Source organism: Fistularia commersonii, chromosome 16, assembly GCF_037954325.1.
Source record: "Fistularia commersonii isolate RoL2024-O1a breed Wild chromosome 16, RoL_Fcom_v1.0, whole genome shotgun sequence".
Lineage (NCBI taxonomy): Eukaryota > Metazoa > Chordata > Actinopteri > Syngnathiformes > Fistulariidae > Fistularia > Fistularia commersonii.
In genome coordinates this window covers 316,339-335,597 of record NC_141299.1, presented here as the reverse complement: position 1 = coordinate 335,597, position 19,259 = coordinate 316,339, and the positions used below count along the sequence as shown (strand labels likewise).

The window sequence follows — 19,259 nt, the reverse complement described above, 5'->3', positions numbered from 1 at the left end:
AACCGAGCGAGCGGATGTTTAGCAAAGGCTGTTTGTCTCATGGCTTATCTGTTATTTCCATCCATCCTCCTCCTGTTTTTTCCCCTGCCCGTTAATCTTCCGGCGTTGGCCCCTCACTTTTTGCTCATGGCACCCGCAGCCAGCTCCCTCTCATTTAGCTGGAGTTTACAGGGCGGAGGGGTCAGAGCCAACAGCTGTTCCTTCTCCATTTAGAGTTCTCACGAGCTGCATGTTGAGTCTTTGGTAGTGGAAGCCTCCGTTTGACATTTTCTCTCCTCATCATCTCTACTGAGGGCTGTTTCCCTTCCTCCTGAGCTCCCTGGAGTCAGATGAGAGGCGGTTGCCACTGCAACAGTAACTCTCATGTGGAACCACGGGGATTTGATGATCTGACCTTCACCTCGGGCTTCACTCTCTTGGAATGCAGCCCATATCACGCAGCCGCAGCCACCATTTAGGTGCTGTCGGTAAAACCTGGTTATTTTCATCCATCAGAGGAAAAGCTTTTCTGCCAAAGTGAAGCATCAAAACACAGCCAGTCGATACAACTGGCCACGAATATTAGAGGAAATCTGAAAAAACATTAAATGCAAATCTATTGAAGACAGCGCGGGTGGATTCAGTGACGACAAGATGTCACTTTAAATGACAGGTGAATGGTTTTATAGTCCAGAGTTAACCCTGCTTTTTGCCCCATGAAAGCATCCAGCCCCAGCGTGCCTCTTACTGCAGGTTTAAATGTATAGATAATGAATAATGAGTGAATGTAGTCATTCATTAACTGAATAAAATATGTGGCTTATCTGAGTTGAGCTTCCTAATAAACCACATATATGAATGCAAACACTAGCATATCTGCTCAATAGCTACAAATATCTTAGCACAGTTTTGGAAACCAGAGAAAAGGCAAACTCAGACCAGTAACTCTTACTGTCATCAGCTAATAGGATGTTTGTTTATAGTACAAATGTAAATAGTACAAAGAAAGAAATATATATATGAATGCCAACTATGCCAACTAATTCAGCTAAGCTAATAAGGACAGTCCACCATATTCCTTCTCTCCAATGCTTAATTCAAATATAGACTAATCCTCCTTTTTAATGGGTAAATCAGACCCTTTTCGTCGTGCTGTGATGAGATTAAGCTCCAAGTTTCCCTGCATGAATGACACTCAGAAAAAAAAATGCACAGCTTGCAGAAATATGATGATTTTGAACCGGCAAAACACACAGCTGGGGAAAAATCAATAAGTTGTCTAGATATCTCTATGTTGTGCCACCGCTGCCACAAATAAATCAATCAACGGCTGTGCTGGAGAGAAGTGGAGCAAACTGGAGGCTAACCCCGGTGGACTGGCTGAGAGGAAGAGCAGCCAAGACACTGGGCCACAGCATTTCTTCAGATACAGTATGTAAACTGTTAAGGCCCCCAATTCTTTTTACTTAAAGTACTTCCGGCGCTGTCGCGGGCAGCTGCCTGCCAGAGTTTCTCCTCACCTTAGTGTCTCTTTTTCCTAAATTCTCTACTTCTATTTTTCTATTTACTTCTTCTTGCTTTAGTAACAATTTAGTTAAGAATTTACCAAAACAGGAGATATTGCTCCATTCGCTATTTCCTGTTTTTGCGGTGCTTGGAGCACTTTTTTAGAGCCACATCCCGGTCCTGGCGGAGCAGCGCAACAGCTCCATCATTTACACCTGGGATCAGCAGATGGAGCTGAGATGCAGCGTCTGCCGTTGCACCGCGGGCTAATGACGTTATCAGCTCAACAGTCGCAAGACTCCAGACTCAGCACCCCAGTGCCTTCATAGCCATCTCTGGGGATTTTAACCACGCCACACTGTCATCTTCTTTGCCCACTTTCAAACAATTTGTGGACTGCAAGACTAGAGACAATAAAACCCTGGACCTGCTATATGCAAATGCCACAGATGCATACACCTGCACAGCTCTCCCTGCTCTGGGCAGGGCAGACCACAACCTGGTCCATCTAAAGCCTCGCTATGTTCCTGAAGTCCAGCGGCAACCTGTGATCACCAGAACTGCCCAAAGGTGGTCACAGGAGGCAGAACTGACTCTTCAGGGATGCTTTGAGACGACTGACTGGGATGTGCTCTGCGAAGATCAGGGAGAGGACATTGAAAAACTTTCTGCCTGCATTACGGACTATGTGAACTTCTGCACTGACAACATCATCCCCACCAAGAGGGTTGGTTAGGCGCTGTTTCACAAATAACAAACCCTGGGTGACTAAGGACATAACGGACACGCTGAACAGGAAGAAGGCGGCATTCAGGAGCGGAGATAAGGAGGAGATGAAGTAGGTGCAGACTGAGCTGAGGGAGAAGATCGCAGAGGGCAAGGACAGTTATAGGAGAAAGCTGGAGAGCAAACTCTAGCAGAACAACATGAGGGAGGTGTGGAGTGGGTTGAAAACCATCACTGGCCATGGAAAACAAGCAAGCCAGATGATGGTAGGAGAACTGCATGAGGCCAACAAACTAAACCTGTTTTTCAACAGATTTGATTAAGAAGCCTCTGCCCACCCTCCCCTTAGCTACGCTCAGGACTTTCCTTCCCCTGTGCCCTCACCCCTCACCTCTAAGACTTTCCCCCCTCCCCAACGCACCTCTTCTGCTTCCCTGTACGATGTCTCGTCAACACCTCAGCCCTCCTGCCCCCCAATGGGACTCTCTCCACCCCCTCCTGTCACCTTCACCACTGAGGAGATGAGAAGAGAGTTCAGTCGCCTTTGTCCCAGGAAAGCTGCTGGCCCTGATGGACTTAGCCCCAGAGTGCTGAAAGGATGTGCCTCTCAGCTGTGTGGGATCTTCACATATCTCTTTAACCTGAGCCTGATCCAGATAGTTGTCCCTGAATGGTGGAAACCTCATGCCTGGTCCCAGGGCCCAAGAAAAAGCATCCCAGCACACACAGCAACTACAGACCAGTGGCCCTGACATCACACGTCATGAAGTCGCTGAAGAGGCTCGTCCTAAGGCACCTCCTTACTGTTGTCTGACCTTCGCTGGACCCCCTGCAATTTGCATATCAGCTCCGGATAGGAGTGGAAGACGCCATCATCTTCCTCCTGCCCAGAGTCTATACCCACCTTGAGGAGGCAGGAGGCATTGTGAGAGTCATGTTCTTTGACTTCTCCAGTGCTTTCAACACCATTACGCCCCAGTACGTGAGGCTGGGGAACGTCACATCGGACACCATTGTGAGCACGGGGGCGCAACAGGGGACGGTCCTGTCTCCCTTCCTGTTTACGCTCTGCACCTCAGACTTCAGGTTCTCCTCGCAGTCCTGCCACCTGCAGAAATTCTCAGATGACTCTGCCATCGTGGGCTGCATCAACAGAGGCCAGGAGGAGGAGTACAGGAGCGTGGTGGACAGGTTTCTGGAGAGGTGTGGACTGAACCACCTGCAGCTCAATGTGTCTAAGACAAAGGAGCTGGTGGTGGATTTCAGGAAACAAAGGACCCACCTGAATCCGGTCACCATCAGGGGTACACAAGTGGACATTGTGGACACCTACAAATACCTGGGTGTCCACTTGGACAATAAACTGGACTGGACCTTGAACACCAATGCCATCTTCAAAAAGGGTTAGAGCCGCCTGTTCTTCCTCGGGAGGCTCAGATCTTTCAACGTCTGCAGGACCATGCTGCAGATGTTTTACCACTCGGTGGTGTCCAGTGTCATCTTCTACGCTATTGTGTGCTGGGGCAGCAGGCTCAAGACAGCTTACACCAACAGACTCAACAAGCTCATCAGGAGAGCTGGGTCTGTCCTGGGAGTGGAGCCGGAGTCTGTTGTGCAGGTGTCAGAGAGGAGGATGCTGAGGAAGCTCCTCAGCATCATGGACAACGTCCATCACCCCCTGCATGCCACACTGACATCCTGTGAGAGCTCTTCCAGTCGTAGATTGATACCACTAAGGAGCTCCACTGAACGCCACAGGAGGTCTTTCCTCCCTGAGGCTATCAGAGTTTTTAATTCCTCTTCCTTCAGCCGAAGGGAATCTTCAAATCTTTGTACTTTTTTAAGAACTTAAAACACTTGATAGCTTTAACACTTTATATTTTATTGTATTTCTTATTCTCCCTCCTTCCTACTATTATCTATTATTGTCATGTTTTGCTTGAAACAATTTCCTTTGGGATAAATAAAGTTGTTCTTATCTTATCTTTTGGGGAGAAGGGACGGCTCCAAATTTAAATCAGGGGATAAGCCTCCCCCTAACAATCCCTCCGTAATGCAGCATGATTATGTCGGGCTCAAGACTCTCTGGAAAATCAAACTTGCAAACAAATTCCTCTGCAATGACAGGTATTCATTCATTTATTATCTATGGCAGCAGCTGTTTGGTACCGAGGTGCAAAGAAAGAATAAATAACCGACATTATTTCTGTATTATTTATTATCAGAGTCTGAACAATGATTTATTTTATTTATTTGTTTGTTTGTGTTTTCTTATTATTTTATTTATATTATTTATTTTCCCTATCTGGATCAATAAAGTAAATCTCATCTTATTTTAAGAAATGACCAAATTCTCTCTGTTATGTCCATCTATGACTCACTCTTGACGCAGGTCAAGATGGTTGTCTCGGTCACGTGATACAGTAGCGCAAATATTAAACCCACAAGCTGGCAAAATCAGTAAAAATCAGACGTCTTTAGAATATTTCTTTGAAAAGGGGAAATGGGCCAATGAGGAGACAGAAGAAGGGCCTATGACCACAAAGAAAAAAAAACCTGCACTTAACAGACAATACCAGATTTATTGCCACAGGTGATTCCAACACACCAAGCCCACTCTGCATAATATACGGCGACCGGCTCTTCAGTGAGGTAATAGGGCCTTCAAAACTGCTTCGCCACTTAGAAACCAAGTACTCTGGATTCAAACAAGCCTTTAGAGTATCTTGAAAAAATATCTGAATATTTATATTTTGATATTAATATATTCATTACATGTTTATATATATATTTAAAATATTTATCAACCACACCTTAAAGGCGGGTCCGTGAAAATATTATCTGACATTAAACTGGTCCACTGCTGATCCATAGCATTAAGCGTTGATTGCAGGACACATATGGATACAATTCACTCATGCATCAGACAGAGAAACAAAGATTCACTCCGTCATTCCTACTTTCATATAGAGACATGCAACCATTCACTCATTCATACATCACTCATTCACGCATCCACACCGCAATAACTACTGCACCTCTGCTTGGCATCTGGTCTGGTCTGAAAAAAAAAAAAAAACAACAATACACACACTATAAATACATACATACATATATTGTGGCGTTTCAACGGTGAAACAATGGCGGAGGCATAGAGGAGCTTGATCCTTTAATTTGAAAAACCAACGAAATACAACTAGAACTTGAACATCCGGGATCATCTATATATATCCAGCTTAACCACGCCCCCCGACCATTAGTCCCATGGGGTGAGAGACCACGCCCCTTCGTGTCAACCATACAGCCTCCCCCGAACACCCAGAGGGTACTCAAGAAACACACCTAGCCCCGCACGGGAGTCCTGATGAGTCTATCGAAATGGCTCCGACGTCCCTCGGGCATGACAATAGAAGGCGCCGGATGCTTGGTTTGCAGGACGGTCGCCGCAGACCTGGACAGGGGGCGGCCATGGCGGGGTACCTGGAAAGGGGACACATCTTCCCCTGCCACCCTGTGTGCCGGTTTCAACTGATCTAGTGTGACGCACTCCCTACGCCCGCCCATGTCAAAAAAAAACTCTTGGTGCCTGCCTCAAGCACCCAGAATGGCCCATGATATGGGGGTTGCAGTTGCGTGCGGTGAGCGTCATGCCTAATGAACATGAAACGAGCCGACATGAGCTCGGCTGGCATGAAAGACCGCGGGAAACAATGGTGGGACGGGCCCAGAAAACGCAAACGTAGGGGTGCAAACGGCCAGGAAAGTGGAGCAGACCTCTCGGGTAAAAATTCCTCTGGCACACGCAATGGCTGACCGAACACCAGCTCAGCGGGGGAGCCATCAAGGTCATCCTTAGGAGCCGAGTGTAACCCTTGCAAGACCCACGGCAAACGGTCCACCCAATTGTCGCCTGGGAGCGCAGCCCGCAACGCTGCCTTCAGGGACCGGTGAACCCGCTCGCACAACCCGTTAGCTTGAGGGTGGTATGCCATCATACAGTGCACCGTCGTCCCCAAAGACCCAGCCAACACCGACCAGAGCGACGACATGAACTGGGGACCCCTGTCTGAAGTAATATCTGATGGTATACCAAAACGGGGAACCCAAGAAGACAGAAATGCTCGAGACACGTCTGCAGCAGCCGTGGAGGACAACGAGACCACCTCCGGCCACCTAGTAGTCCTATCCACAATTGTGAGTAGGTGGGTAAAACCCTGCAAAGGGGGTAGAGAGCCGACTAGGTTGACATGGACATGGTCAAAATGCCTGGCCGGAATCAGGAACTGCGCAAGGGGTGCCCTTACTTGCCAATGAACCTTGGTGCGCTTGCATGCCACAAACGCGGCAGCCCAATCCTTCACATCCCTACGAATGCCGGGCCAGACAAACTTGGCGCACATAAGTTTCACTGACACACGGACAGCCACATCATCCAGCACTAGACCTATACTCGATGACCGCAGGACGAGGACAGCCATGTCACTTGGCTGGTGGGCAGCCATAGCTGCAAAATCGATCCCGAGATGCACAGGACAGACAAGAACCCGCGACAAGCAATCTGCTACAGGGTTGAACTTCCTAGCCACATGCCTAATGTCCATAGTGAACTCGGAAATAGCTGCGTGTTGCTGCTGGCGGGCAGACCACAACTCTTGACAGGGCGAAAGTCAACAGCTTGTTATCCAAATACGCCGTGAAGGAGCGACCCTCCAGAAGAAAACGGAAGTGCCGCGTAGCCAGATGCAGGGCCAACAATTCCCTGTCGAAAACACTGTATTTGCGTTCGCTGTCCCTTGGTTTGTGGCTGAAGAAGGCAAGCAGCTGCCAGGTATCTGCCACCCACTGTTTGACCACAGCCCCCACTGCCACATCAGACGCATCAGTTGTCAATGCTATCGGCGCCATGGGCGCGGGATGGGTGAGGAGGGCCGCATTTGCCAGGGCGTGCTTAGCCTCCTCAAAAGCCTGAACCCGTTCCGGAGTCCAGTCAACCTCGTCTTTTGCACATCGGGCACGCAAAGCTTCATACAGCGGTCTAAGGAGGTGAGCAGCATGAGGGAGTGAGCCGAGCCGTAAGAGCTGGTTCTCTAAAAACAGCCCGAATTCCCATCACTAGTGTGTATATACATATACACACACACACTTATATAGCCAATACACATACATATATATATATATATATATATATATATACACATATACATACGCAAAGGCACACACACACACACACACACACACACACACATATATAAATGTATATAGATCAGTAATTTTCATCATAGGTACACTTAAACTATGAGAGACAGAATGAAAAAAAATCCAGAAAATCACTTTGTCTGATTTTTAAAGAATTTATTTGCAAATTATGATGGAAAATAAGTATTTGACCCCCTACAAACAAGTAAGATTTCTGGCTCGCCACAGATTTTTTTTTAATAGGCGCTTTAGTCCACCATACATTACCTGTATTAATGGCACCTGTTTGACCTGGTTATCAGAATAAAAGACACCTGTCCACAACCTCAAACAGTCACACTCAAAACTCCACTATGGCCACGACCAAAGAGCTGTCAAAGGACACTAGAAACAAAATTGTAGACCTGCACCAGGTTGGGAAGACTGAATCAGCTATAGATACGCAGCTTGGTGTGAAGAAATCAACTGTGGGAGCAATTATTAGAAAATGGAAGACATACAAGACCATTGATAATCTCCCTTGATCTGGGGCTCCCCGCAAGATCTCACCTAGTGAGGTCAAAATGATCACAAGAACGTTGAGCCAAAACCCCAGAACCACACGGGTACACCTAGTGAATGACCTGCAGAGAGCTGGGACCAAAGTAACAAAGGCTACCATCAGTAACACACTACGGGGACTCAAATCCTGCAGTTCCAGATGCGTCCCCCTGCTTAAACCAGTGCATGTCCAGGCCCGTCTGAAGTTTGCAAGTATTTGGATGATCCAGAAGAGGATTGGGACAATGTTCTATGGCAGGGGTTTCAAACTCAAATACAGAGTGCGCCAAAATTCAAAACTGGGACAACGTCACTGGCCAACATTGATATTTATTTTAAAAAAATCTTCCTCCAGATATAACAATGAACAAACAAGTTTTGCTTAGAAACAAAATGTCGAACAAGCATAGCTCAATACTATACAATATATAACTTAATATTGCACACATGCAAAATCCTGTTTTCTGCTTCAGTAGCAGGATGCCAGTATTAGCATAAGGTCGCTATGACTACTGTCAACAGAGGAGAGGGCGTTTATGGGTCCTGTTGTGCCAAAACAACAGCAGAAAATTCTGGGATTTGTAGAATTAGCGGTAAATGTACTGTAGACTATACTGGCAGGCCAGCTCTAATAGTCATTTGGTATGGCTTTGCGGGCTAAATATTATGGCAGTGCGGGCCAAATTTGGCCCCTGGGCCAGAGTTTGACACCTATGTCCTATGGTCAGATGAGTTTTAGGTAAAAACTCAACTTGTCGTGTCTGAAGGAGAATGAATGCTGAGTTGCATCCGAATAACACCATACCTACTGTGAAGCATGGGGGTGGAAACATCATGCTTTGGGGCTGTTTTTCTGCAAGAGGACCAGGATGACTGATCCGTGTAAAAGAAAGAATGAACAGGGCCATGTATCGTGAGATTTTAAGTGATAACCTCCTTCCATCAGCAAGGGCATTGAAGATGAATCGTGGCCGGGCAACAAAGGAGTGGATTCGTAAGAAGCATTTCAAGGTCCTGGAGTGGCCTAGCCAGTCTCCAGATGTCCTGCACAATTGGTGAGTGACTAAATACTTTTTTACACAACTGGACTTTACCCCACACACACAAACACACACACCATCACACATACATATGTATATATATAATATATATATATATATATATATATACACACAAACACACACACACACACACACACACATATATATATTTTCTTCTTCTTTCGGCTTTTCCCGTCAGGGGTCGCCACAGCGAGTCAACTTTCTCAATCTAACCTTATTCTCTGTATCTTCCTCTCTCACACCAACTACCTTCATATCCTCTCTCACTACGTCCATAAATCTTCTCTTTGGTCTTCCTCGAGACCTCTTGCCTGGCAGCTCCAATTACAGCATCCGTCTACTAATATATTCTCTATCCCTCCTCTGTACATGACTGAACCATCTTAGTCTGGCTTCTCTGACCTTCTCTCCAAAACATTGAACATGTGCTGTTCCTCTGATAGACGCATTCCTGATCCTATCCATCCTGGTCACTCCCAAAGAGAACCTCAACATCTTCATCTCTGCAACCTCTAGTTCTGCCTGCTGTCTTTTGGTCATTGTAACAGTTTCTAGTCCATACATCATCGCTGGTCTCACCACTGTCTTGTACACCTTTCCTTTTATTCTGGCCGATAGTCTTCTATCTCATAGTACCCCTGACACTTTTTTCTCCGCCCATTCCAACCTGCTTGGACCTGTCTCTTCACCGCTTTTCTACACTGTCCGTTGCTCTGGACTGTTAAACCCAAGTACCTGAAATCCTCCTGCTTCTTGATCTCCACTCCCTGTAGCCCCACCGTTCCACCCGAGTTCCTCTCATTCACACACATATATTCTGTCTTGCTGCAACAAACTTTCATTCCTCTCCTTTCCAGCGCATACCTCCACCTCTCTAGATTTTCCTCTACCTGTTGTCTGCTCTCACTACAGATCACAATGTCATCTGCAAACATCATGGTCCATTGGGATTCCTGTCTAACCTCATCTGTCAGCCTGTCCATCACCATTGCGATCAAGAAGGGGCTCAGAGCTGATCCCTGATGGAGTCCCTCCTCCACCTTGAACTTCTCTGTTACCCCTACAGCACACCGTACCACTGACTCATAGCTAGCATACATGTCCTGCACCAGTCTAACATACTTCTCTGCCACTCCAGACTTCCTCCTACAATACCAGAGCTCCTCTCTTGGCACCCTGTCATATGCCTTTTCTCGGTCTACAAAAACGCAATGCAACTCCCTCTGACCTTCTCTTTACTTTTCTATTAGCATTCTAGATGCAAATACTGCATCTGTAGTACTCTTCCTAGGCATGAAGCCATACTGCTGTTCACAAATGCTGACTTCTGCTCTCAGTCTAGTTTCCACTACTCTTTCCCATAACTTCATTGTATTGCTCATCAACTTCATCCCTCTATAGTTGCCGCAAATTCTGCACATCCCCTTTATTCTTAAAAATAGGCACCATCATACTTCGTCTCCATTCTTCAGGCATCTTCTCACTCTCTAAGATCCTGTTGAATAATCTAGTCAGAAAATCTACCGCTGCCTCTCCTAGACAATTCCACACCGCCACGGGTATAGCATCAGGACCATCTGCTTTTCCACTCTCCATCCTCTTCACTGCCTTCCTCACTTCACTTTTACTAATTTGTGCTACTTTGTGGTCTACAATAGTCACCTCTTCTACCCTTACCTCTCTTTCATTTTCCATATTCATCAGCTCCTCAAAGTACTCTTTCCATCTTCCCATCACTCTTCTAGCATCAGTCAATACATTTCCCTCTCTGTCCTTAATCACCCGGACCTGTTGTACATCCTTTCCATCTTTATCTATCTGTTTCGCCAACCTGTATGGATCATTCTCACCCTCCTTACTATCCAACCGAGCATACAAGTCATCATAAGCCCTTTGTTTTGCCTTTGCTACCTCTATCTTTACCTTTTGCCGCATCTCCCTGAACTCCTGTCTGTTCTCTTCAGTCCTCTCAGTATCCAACTTCTTCTTCGCTAACCGCTTTCTCTGTATATACTCCGGCACTTCCTCATTCCACCACCAAGTCTCCTTATCTACTGTCCTTCCAGATGACACACCAAGTACTCTTCTACCTGTCTCCCTGATAACACTAGCTGTTGTTGTCCAATCATCTGGAAGCTCACCCTGACCACCCAGACCCTTTCTCAACTCCTCCCTGAAAACCATGCAACACTCCTCCCTTTTCAGCTTCCACCACTTTGTTCTCTGCTCTGCCTTTGTCCTCTTCATATTCCTTGTCACCAGAGTCATCCTACAAACCACCATCCTATGCTGTCTGGTTGCACTCTCACCTACAACTACTTTGCAGTCACTGATCTCTTTCAGGTTACCTCATCTATTCAAGATGTAGTCTCCCTGCGTTCTCCTACCTCTGCTCTTATAAGTTACCCTCTGTTCCCGTTTTTTTCTGGAAAAAGGTGTTCACTACAGCCATTTCCATCCTTTTTGCAAAATCTACCACCATCTGTCCCTCTGCATTCCTATCCTGAATACCAAATCTGCCCATCACTTCTTCATCCCCTCTATTGCCTTCACCAACATGCCCATTGAAGTCTGCACCAATTACCACTCTCTCATTTCTGGGAATGTTCTGCATCACTTCATCTAACTCATTCCAGATCTTCTCCTTCTCTTCAGATTCACACCCCACCTGCAGGGCATGGCAACTAACAACATTGAGCATCACATCTTTAATTTCCAGTTTCAGACTCATAAGTCTATCTGACATTCTTTTCACCTCTAGGACGTTCCTAACAAACTCCTCCTTCAAGATAACTCCTACTCCATTTATCTTCTTGTCAGTACCATAATAGTACAACTTAAAGCCTGCTCCTCAGCTTCTAGCCTTACTACCTTTCCACCTGGTCTCCTGGACACACAGTATATCCATCTTCCTTCTCTGCATCATGCCGACCAACTCTCTACCTTTTCCTGTCATAGTCCCAATATTCAAAGTCCCTACTCTCAGTCCCAGGTTCTTTCCTTTCCTCCTCTCTCTCTGCTCCCGAACACGACCCCCTCCTCTTCTTCTTGTTCTTGTTCTTCGACCCACAGTAGCCCAATTTTCATTAGTACCCTGTAGGTCATCAGTACCAATGGCGGTCGTTGTTAACCCGGTCTGCGACCGATCCGGTATGGTAAAGTTTTGGTTGACTTCCATGTTTGGTTTTGGCAAAAGTTTTACGGCGGATGCCCTTCCTGACGCAACCCTCTGCATTTAGAGGCTTGGGACCGGCACACGGAGACACTGCTCCGTGGCCCCCCAAGGCAGGCTTGGAGAGACACGGGCCAGTGCCATATATATATATATATATATATATATATATATATATACACACATTAATATTTTTTATTGTTAGTAGATCATTTTGACTTGGTCATTGTAGGACTATCTCTCAAGCCAAAAAAGTGTGGGCACACATGATTAAGAGCAGGGGTGCCCCCCTTTTTGCCTTGTGAGCTACTTTTCAAACGACCATGTGAAAATGATCTACCTCCACTAAAAATGCTGAAAATATATTTATTTAAATATCTACTGAGTACACTTAACACAATAATGTTTGTGCATCTTGCAAAACTGTCAGGATCTCCTCTTGGCAGCCGAGAGGAGACACCTGATCACAATTAATAATTAGCGCCAGCTGCGGCAGCGGCTAGCTGCCGCTCATCAAGATCTCTTTAAAGAGCAGTGGCATGCTCCGTCTGGTGCCAGAGAATTGCTATTCTCCACCCGACCTTGAGAGACGACCCTGGACCTTGAACCCCGACCCTGCAAAATCCTGATCAAAAAATAAAGAGACTCTATCAAACTCCAGTTCTGGTGGTGTGGTTCCCTGTCCGAGTCCTTCCGTGCCGTGACAAAAACTGCATGAACCCCTATGGCACACTACAACAGAGTATTTTTTTGGGGGGGTAAATAACTTATTCTGATGACTTGAATGGAGTCAGCAGAATGGTTGAAGTTAGCTGTGAGAAAAATGACTGCTGTCCTGACAGCTGGGATTTTAGTTCCTTCACCTTTCTCCTTCTCGGCTCACTTTTCAGAGGGAAGACAGTGTTGTAGTTTTTAAGAACAGTTTGAACATGCCGCTCCACATTTCCCTTTTTCGGCATAACAATGGCAGACTGGCAGATGAGGCAAACGCACTTTGAAAATGACATGGTAAAAAAAAAGTCCACCTCCCATTCCGTATGGAAGGGATACCTGTTAGTCTTTTTACTTGGTTGAGCTCCCCCCCTCATTTTTATACCCATAAGTTTAGAAGGCATAAATCGGAGGCTAACTCGCGAGCTTGCGAGAACGTGCTGTTATGTGCACATGCGCAATGACGCCTGTGTCAGAAAAGGTCAGAGTGGACAGACTGACTGTCACTCAAGTGACAAATTTCATAGTGAAGATGATAGGCTGACGTCTACATTTTAATGCCACGCAATCTACCCACACTACCTTTGTGATCGACTGGTAGATAGATCGATTTATTGAGCACAACTGATTAAGAGTAATCCCTCTTATCACAAGTGCCTAATTTACTCTAAAATTAAAAAAAACTTGGATACAGAGTGAGTCTCAGACTTGGATTTTGCGCTAAAAAGAGATATTCGTGATGAATTCCAAGAAAGCCAAATAATGATAGCATTTCTCTTGCAGCCCTTGAAAAGAAACATGTCCAGCACTGTGAAAACTGCAAGATGGGGCTGTTGGAACGTTAAATCCTGTAGTTTCTGGGATCACACAGGATGGCGAAAAAATCTGATTTCTTTATTTCAATGACAATAAAATATTTTCATGGTCTGAACCTTTAGCATGAAATGGCATCTCGCTCCAGACGTCAAACAGAGCTGGCAAGATTTGGATTCACTGTCATCGCTCACGATACAGCTCCAACAATTTATAGACATTAACGGCAACACAGCTCACACCCCCATCACCATCAGTGGCAGGGATGCTCCTGCGTGCACGTCATGACTGGCAGATCAGCCCCCATTAGGAAATGAATCATGAGACACTGATATTTTCAGATCAAACATGGCAGCCGGAACTATTCCCACGCAAGCAAACAAGGGGCCTCAGTCAGTGGAGCTCTATGACTTCAGGAATTCACCCATCCCAAAGGATATCATTATTCGTGCTAAGCAAATCGGCAGTGAATAGAGTCATCAGCTCCGACATGCATGGAAAAAGGTCGCTTATCCTCGCTAAGCACATACATAGAAGCTGAATGTGCAGACTTTAGCGACTTGTCCACTGTAGGAACTTTTTGCAGCTCTGAGAACCCTTTCAGGAACCAGGGACTGTGGACCTTAGATCCTAGAGCCATCTCTGTCCTATTCCGAGTCAGGGTGTTTTTATGCTTCCATAGGACCTCATAGGCAATGATGGAACACATTCACCAAGCCCATGCACATATACTTCTCAGAGTCTACGGAGCGCTATTTTCAAAAACTATTATGGTCACTGCTCAGATGTTTTCTTGAGTCAAAATGGACAGAATCAGCAAGAGATGGAGTGATCAAGAGGTCCAAGCTCTTCTGGCCTGCTATGACACGGAAGGGTTTCCAGGGCTCACAGAAGAATATCAACATTTTGCCCAAAATAAGTGGAGTTAGCTAACGGCAAATAGAGTTCTTCACACGGCGAAACAGTGCAGGGAGAAGATAAAAACACTTCAACCATTTGATAGTCCACGGTTATTATTCCATGAATGCAGCAGCAGCTTCCACCGCTATGTTTTCAGTGTCATCTTCCTCCTCCTCTTTGGTGGGTTTTTTGGAGTGTGGCATTTAAGGTGAACATTGCAGACGGTTCCTTCCATGGTCCTTCAGTCCTTCACTGCCTACAGGAACACAAAACTAAAAGGTTCCCCTAGGAGGGAAGCTCCTGGAACGTAAATGGAGCTTGATGCTTCTTAGAACTGTTTGTGGCTAAAGTTAGCAGGGAAAATTAGATAATGGGAGTTGGAGGAGAGCAAAGTCAAACCGAATTCACACTCTTTTCAAAATTACCCTCCACATAAAAATGGAGAAAATGGATCAGAAGGCAAAACCCGCACAACATTATCCGCAGACGGAAGAAACAACCAGCATGGCGTGACACAACACGGCGACTCACCTTGTTGGGAGACACTGTGAGGACGCTCCGGCTCTTCCTCATGCTGGCTGGACCCTCGTCCACGATGGACAACTGTTGTCGCTACGCGAGCACACCTGGAAAACACACACGCACAACATGCTATCCGTTGTCGCTTTTTCTGGTGATGAATGTCCAATAAATCATCTCAGTTGGGTGTTTCCCAGGCCGAGCGGCAAATTAAAATCACATTATAAGTGTTTATAGAGGGCTTTCATTACCATATGGTTTCAAAATGCACACACAAACTCACACACACCGATAGCAGCTGTGCTTCCATGCAAGGCGCTAACCAGTCCATTGGGAGCATCTGAGGGGGTTCAATGTCTGGATTTGGCTGGACACCTAGCAATATATCATTAAGGCAAGTGATATATTTTCTTTGGTTAGGACATGCTAATGAATCAGACGGCTAATGAGACCTGATGCCACCTGAATGGATGGCTCCACTTTAATTCCCGCAAACTAATTGTTCAAAAATTACGATGGGTGAAAGGTTCTTACAGAGATGGCAACCCAGGTTTAAGGCAGAGGGAGGGATTCCAAGAAAAAAAAAATATAGAGATAGATGGGAGAAAGTAGGCCAGCAGGGGTCGGCCTGGATTTAATGATAAAACAGAAAAAGGTCCGGGGTTAAATAACAAGGGATTACGGAGGAGAGCCGAGCGAGATTAGAACCTCTGGCTCATGGTGCATACAGGCGAGGAGGGTAGCGTGGACGGAGCACGGGAATAGCTCCTGGAGCAGAACAATAGATATTTCTCCTTGAGCAGGCAGCAGGATCGAGCTCTGAGGAGAGGCCGGCAGCCTGCGAATAGAAGACAGAGCTATTCATCCCGGTGGTATGACCTTCAAATACTCCTATAAGATCACTCTCATCACATGTGTGTCCCGAACTGCTTTCCATGGACTGTTGACCCTCACTGCTTCAAATCCTCCATCTTCTTGTAGCCACCACAATGCATGTTTGCATAACTTTTAGCACCTTGCAGCTTCTGCACCTTCTGTCCGAACATTAAGTCTGGGAAAGCAGACTCTGCGAGGCGACAAAAGTTTTTTTGTTTAAATTGGCACAAAGATCGCATTTGAAGTATTCTGTGTTTGTGTGAATTGGCCGTGAACTTGTTGTGAAAACAGTCCCAGCAGGATGCATTAGCATTACGCCATCCAGCCTCATCAACTTGAGGCTGGCCGCCTGGGATTGGGGAGGCAGTGCCACAGGCATCAAATTACAGTAAAAACATGTGGTGCGCTGTTTTCCGTCCAAACAAATAGCCCAGGAGTAAGTAAATAAAGGGAGTTTGTCATTTACAGTGCGGCATGACTGCAATATATGCTTCCATGTCTCAACCCCCATAATGGTCAACACCCAAACCCCCCCGCAGCGCCATGCAGAGCCCCTGTGCACATTTGCTGTCCACCCCTTTGCTTTAACGTCACCATGAGTGACCCTGAGGCCATAGCTGCTGCAGCCCTCATCCCTAAAAATGCTAATAAAGCCCGTCCGATCCCGATTGAGCGCCCGACAACCAGAGATAATCTTATGTCGACTGTCAGCATAACCGAATAACTGATTGTTGACGTTTGCAAGGAGCAGAGGGGGGAAGCAATACCGATCACAGCAGATGGTCGACAGCTTTATATTTCTCAGGGTTTATACGGTCTGGGCAATATCAACCCCCTGCCCCCGAACGGTTAGCGTCTTTAGCTCCTCATGTGGCAGAAGTACTACAGTATAAGTTCATCCTGAGGTCACCGCATTCAGAGGCGGTAACACCTTCACCGCAGACAGCATCGTGGCCGGAAGCGCTGCAAACAGCGGAGGGAACAAGCAAGGGGTTCAGAGGAGGAAGAGGAGAAGACGGAGGAGGGGGGCAGCTGATCATCAGGAACTACTGTGCCTGGAACCAGCAGGACATTTGGAGAAGGCGGTGCAGATGTGACTCAGAGAAAAAAACAACCTCTTGGGGCTGAAGGGGAGCACTGGGACTCAAAAACACAAATGCCAAATTAGCTTCATAGCGACAGCCGTGTGTTTACAACAGTGAGGTGCAGTCAGTAGAGGTAGGAGAGGCCATGTCTTACTTGCTAATCTTGCGTAAGGAAGGGCATCCGGCGTAAAACTTTTGGCTGTAGTGAACACCTTCAGGAACATAGGGTAACTTATAAGAGCGGAGGTAGGAGCACGCAGATAGACTACATCTTGTATAGATGAGATAATCTGAAAGAGATCAGTGACTGCAAAGTAGTTGTAGGTGAGAGTGTAGCCAGACAGCATAGGATGGTGGTTTGTAGGATGACTCTGGTGACAAGGAAGATGAAGAGGACAAAGGCAGAGCAGAGGACAAAGTGGGGGAAGCTGAAAAGGGAGGAGTGTTGCATGGTTTTCAGGGAGGAGTTGAGAAAGGGTCTGGGTGGTCAGGGGGAGCTTCCAGATGATTGGACAACAACAGCTAGTTTTGTCAGGGAGACAGGTAGAAGAGTACGTGGTGTGTCATCTGGAAGGAAAGTAGATAAGTAGACTTGGTGGTGGAATGAGGAAGTGCCGGAGTATATGCAGAGACAGCCGTTAGCAAAGAAGAAGTGGGATACTGAGAGGACTGAAGAGAACAGACAAGAGTACAGGGAGATACAACGTAAGGTAAAGATAGAGGTAGCAAAGGCAAAGCAAAGGGCGTACGATGACTTGTATGCTCGGTTGGATAGTAAGAAGGGTGGGAATGATCTATCAAGGTTGGCAAAACAGAGAGGTAATGATGGACAGGATGTACAACAGGTCCGGGTGATTAAGGATAGAGTTGAAAATCTATTGGCAGGTGCTAGAAGAGTACTTTCACACACACAGTGGGGTAAAAAGAGCTGATGAAGTGAGAAAATAAAAGAGAGGCAAGGGTAGAAGAGGTGACTATTGTAGACGACAAAGTAGTACAAATTAGTAAAAGTGAAGTGAGGAAGACACTGAAGAGGATGAAGAGTGGACAGGCAGTTGGGGCTGATGATATACCTAAGGAGGTGTGGAAGTGTCTAGGACAGGCAGCGGTAGATTTTCTGACTCTTATCCAACAGAATCTTAGAGAGGGAGAAGATACCTGATTAATGGAGACAAAGTGTGATGGTACCTATTTTTAAGAATAAAGGGGATGTGCAGAATTGCGGCAACTATAGAGGGATGAAGTTGATGAGCAATACAATGGGAAAATTATGGGAAAGAGTAGTGGAAACAAGACAGAGAGCAGATGTCAGCATTTGTGAACAGCCGTGTGGCTTCATACCTAGAAAGAGTATTACAGATGCAGTATTTGCGTTGAGAATGCTAGTAGAAAAGTAAAGAGAAGGTCAGAGGGAGTTGCATTGTGTTTTTGTAGACCTAGAGGAGGAACAGCACATGTTAGATGTTTTGGAGAGAAGGTCAGAGAAGCCAGACTGAGATGCTTTGGTCACGTACAAAGGAGGGATAGAAAATATATTGGTAGACGGATGCTGGAATTGGAGCTGCCAGGGCAAGAGGTCTCAAGGAAGACCAAAGATAAGATTTATGGACGTAGTGAGAGAGGATATGAAGGTAGTTGATATGAGAGAGGAGGATACAGAGAATAAGGTTAGATGGAAAAAGCCGAAAGAAGAAGTGTTTTTTTTTTGTCAACATGTCAACAACTGTAGGTGTGTTACTAGGGGGTGCTCGTGATTCCAGGGATTCCAGTGACTTCTTGGCTGCAAAATACAGTGCATCGCCAGCCATGAACCTCACCTCACATCATCTCACTGGTTTACAATAACCGCTAATTCCAGGTTTGCACCCCCATCAGGTGCCAACCTGACCAGCTTTTTCACGCATCAGGCAATCGCTCTGTCGCAAACAGTAAAACCCGCGTTGCGCACTGAATCCCCCAGCCTCCACCTCACTGTGGTGTTGGGGATTACGCGATGCCGTCATGTCTCGTATCGTACGTTTTTACACTCAAGTTCACGTGCCTCGCTGGACGGAGGCGGTGGATGATGTTGCGCATTTGCTTGACTGAGCAGCAATAACAAGGTCCTCGCCTGCCCGTCAGGCGCAACGCGTCCACGGGACACCTGACAAAAGAAAAAACAGGATTTTAGCAGCC

At 46.3% G+C, this 19,259-nt stretch overlaps 1 long non-coding RNA gene across 1 annotated transcript in view; it reads right to left on the bottom strand.

Moving 5' to 3' along the window:
* The window catches only part of LOC147225465 (uncharacterized), a 54,006-nt gene that overhangs the window by 21,878 nt on the left and 12,869 nt on the right, over positions 1 to 19,259 (bottom strand). Inside the window, exon 2 of the long non-coding RNA XR_015107255.1 lies at positions 15,136 to 15,230. This is a non-coding gene — a long non-coding RNA (uncharacterized LOC147225465). The remainder of the gene's footprint in view (positions 1 to 15,135; positions 15,231 to 19,259) is intronic.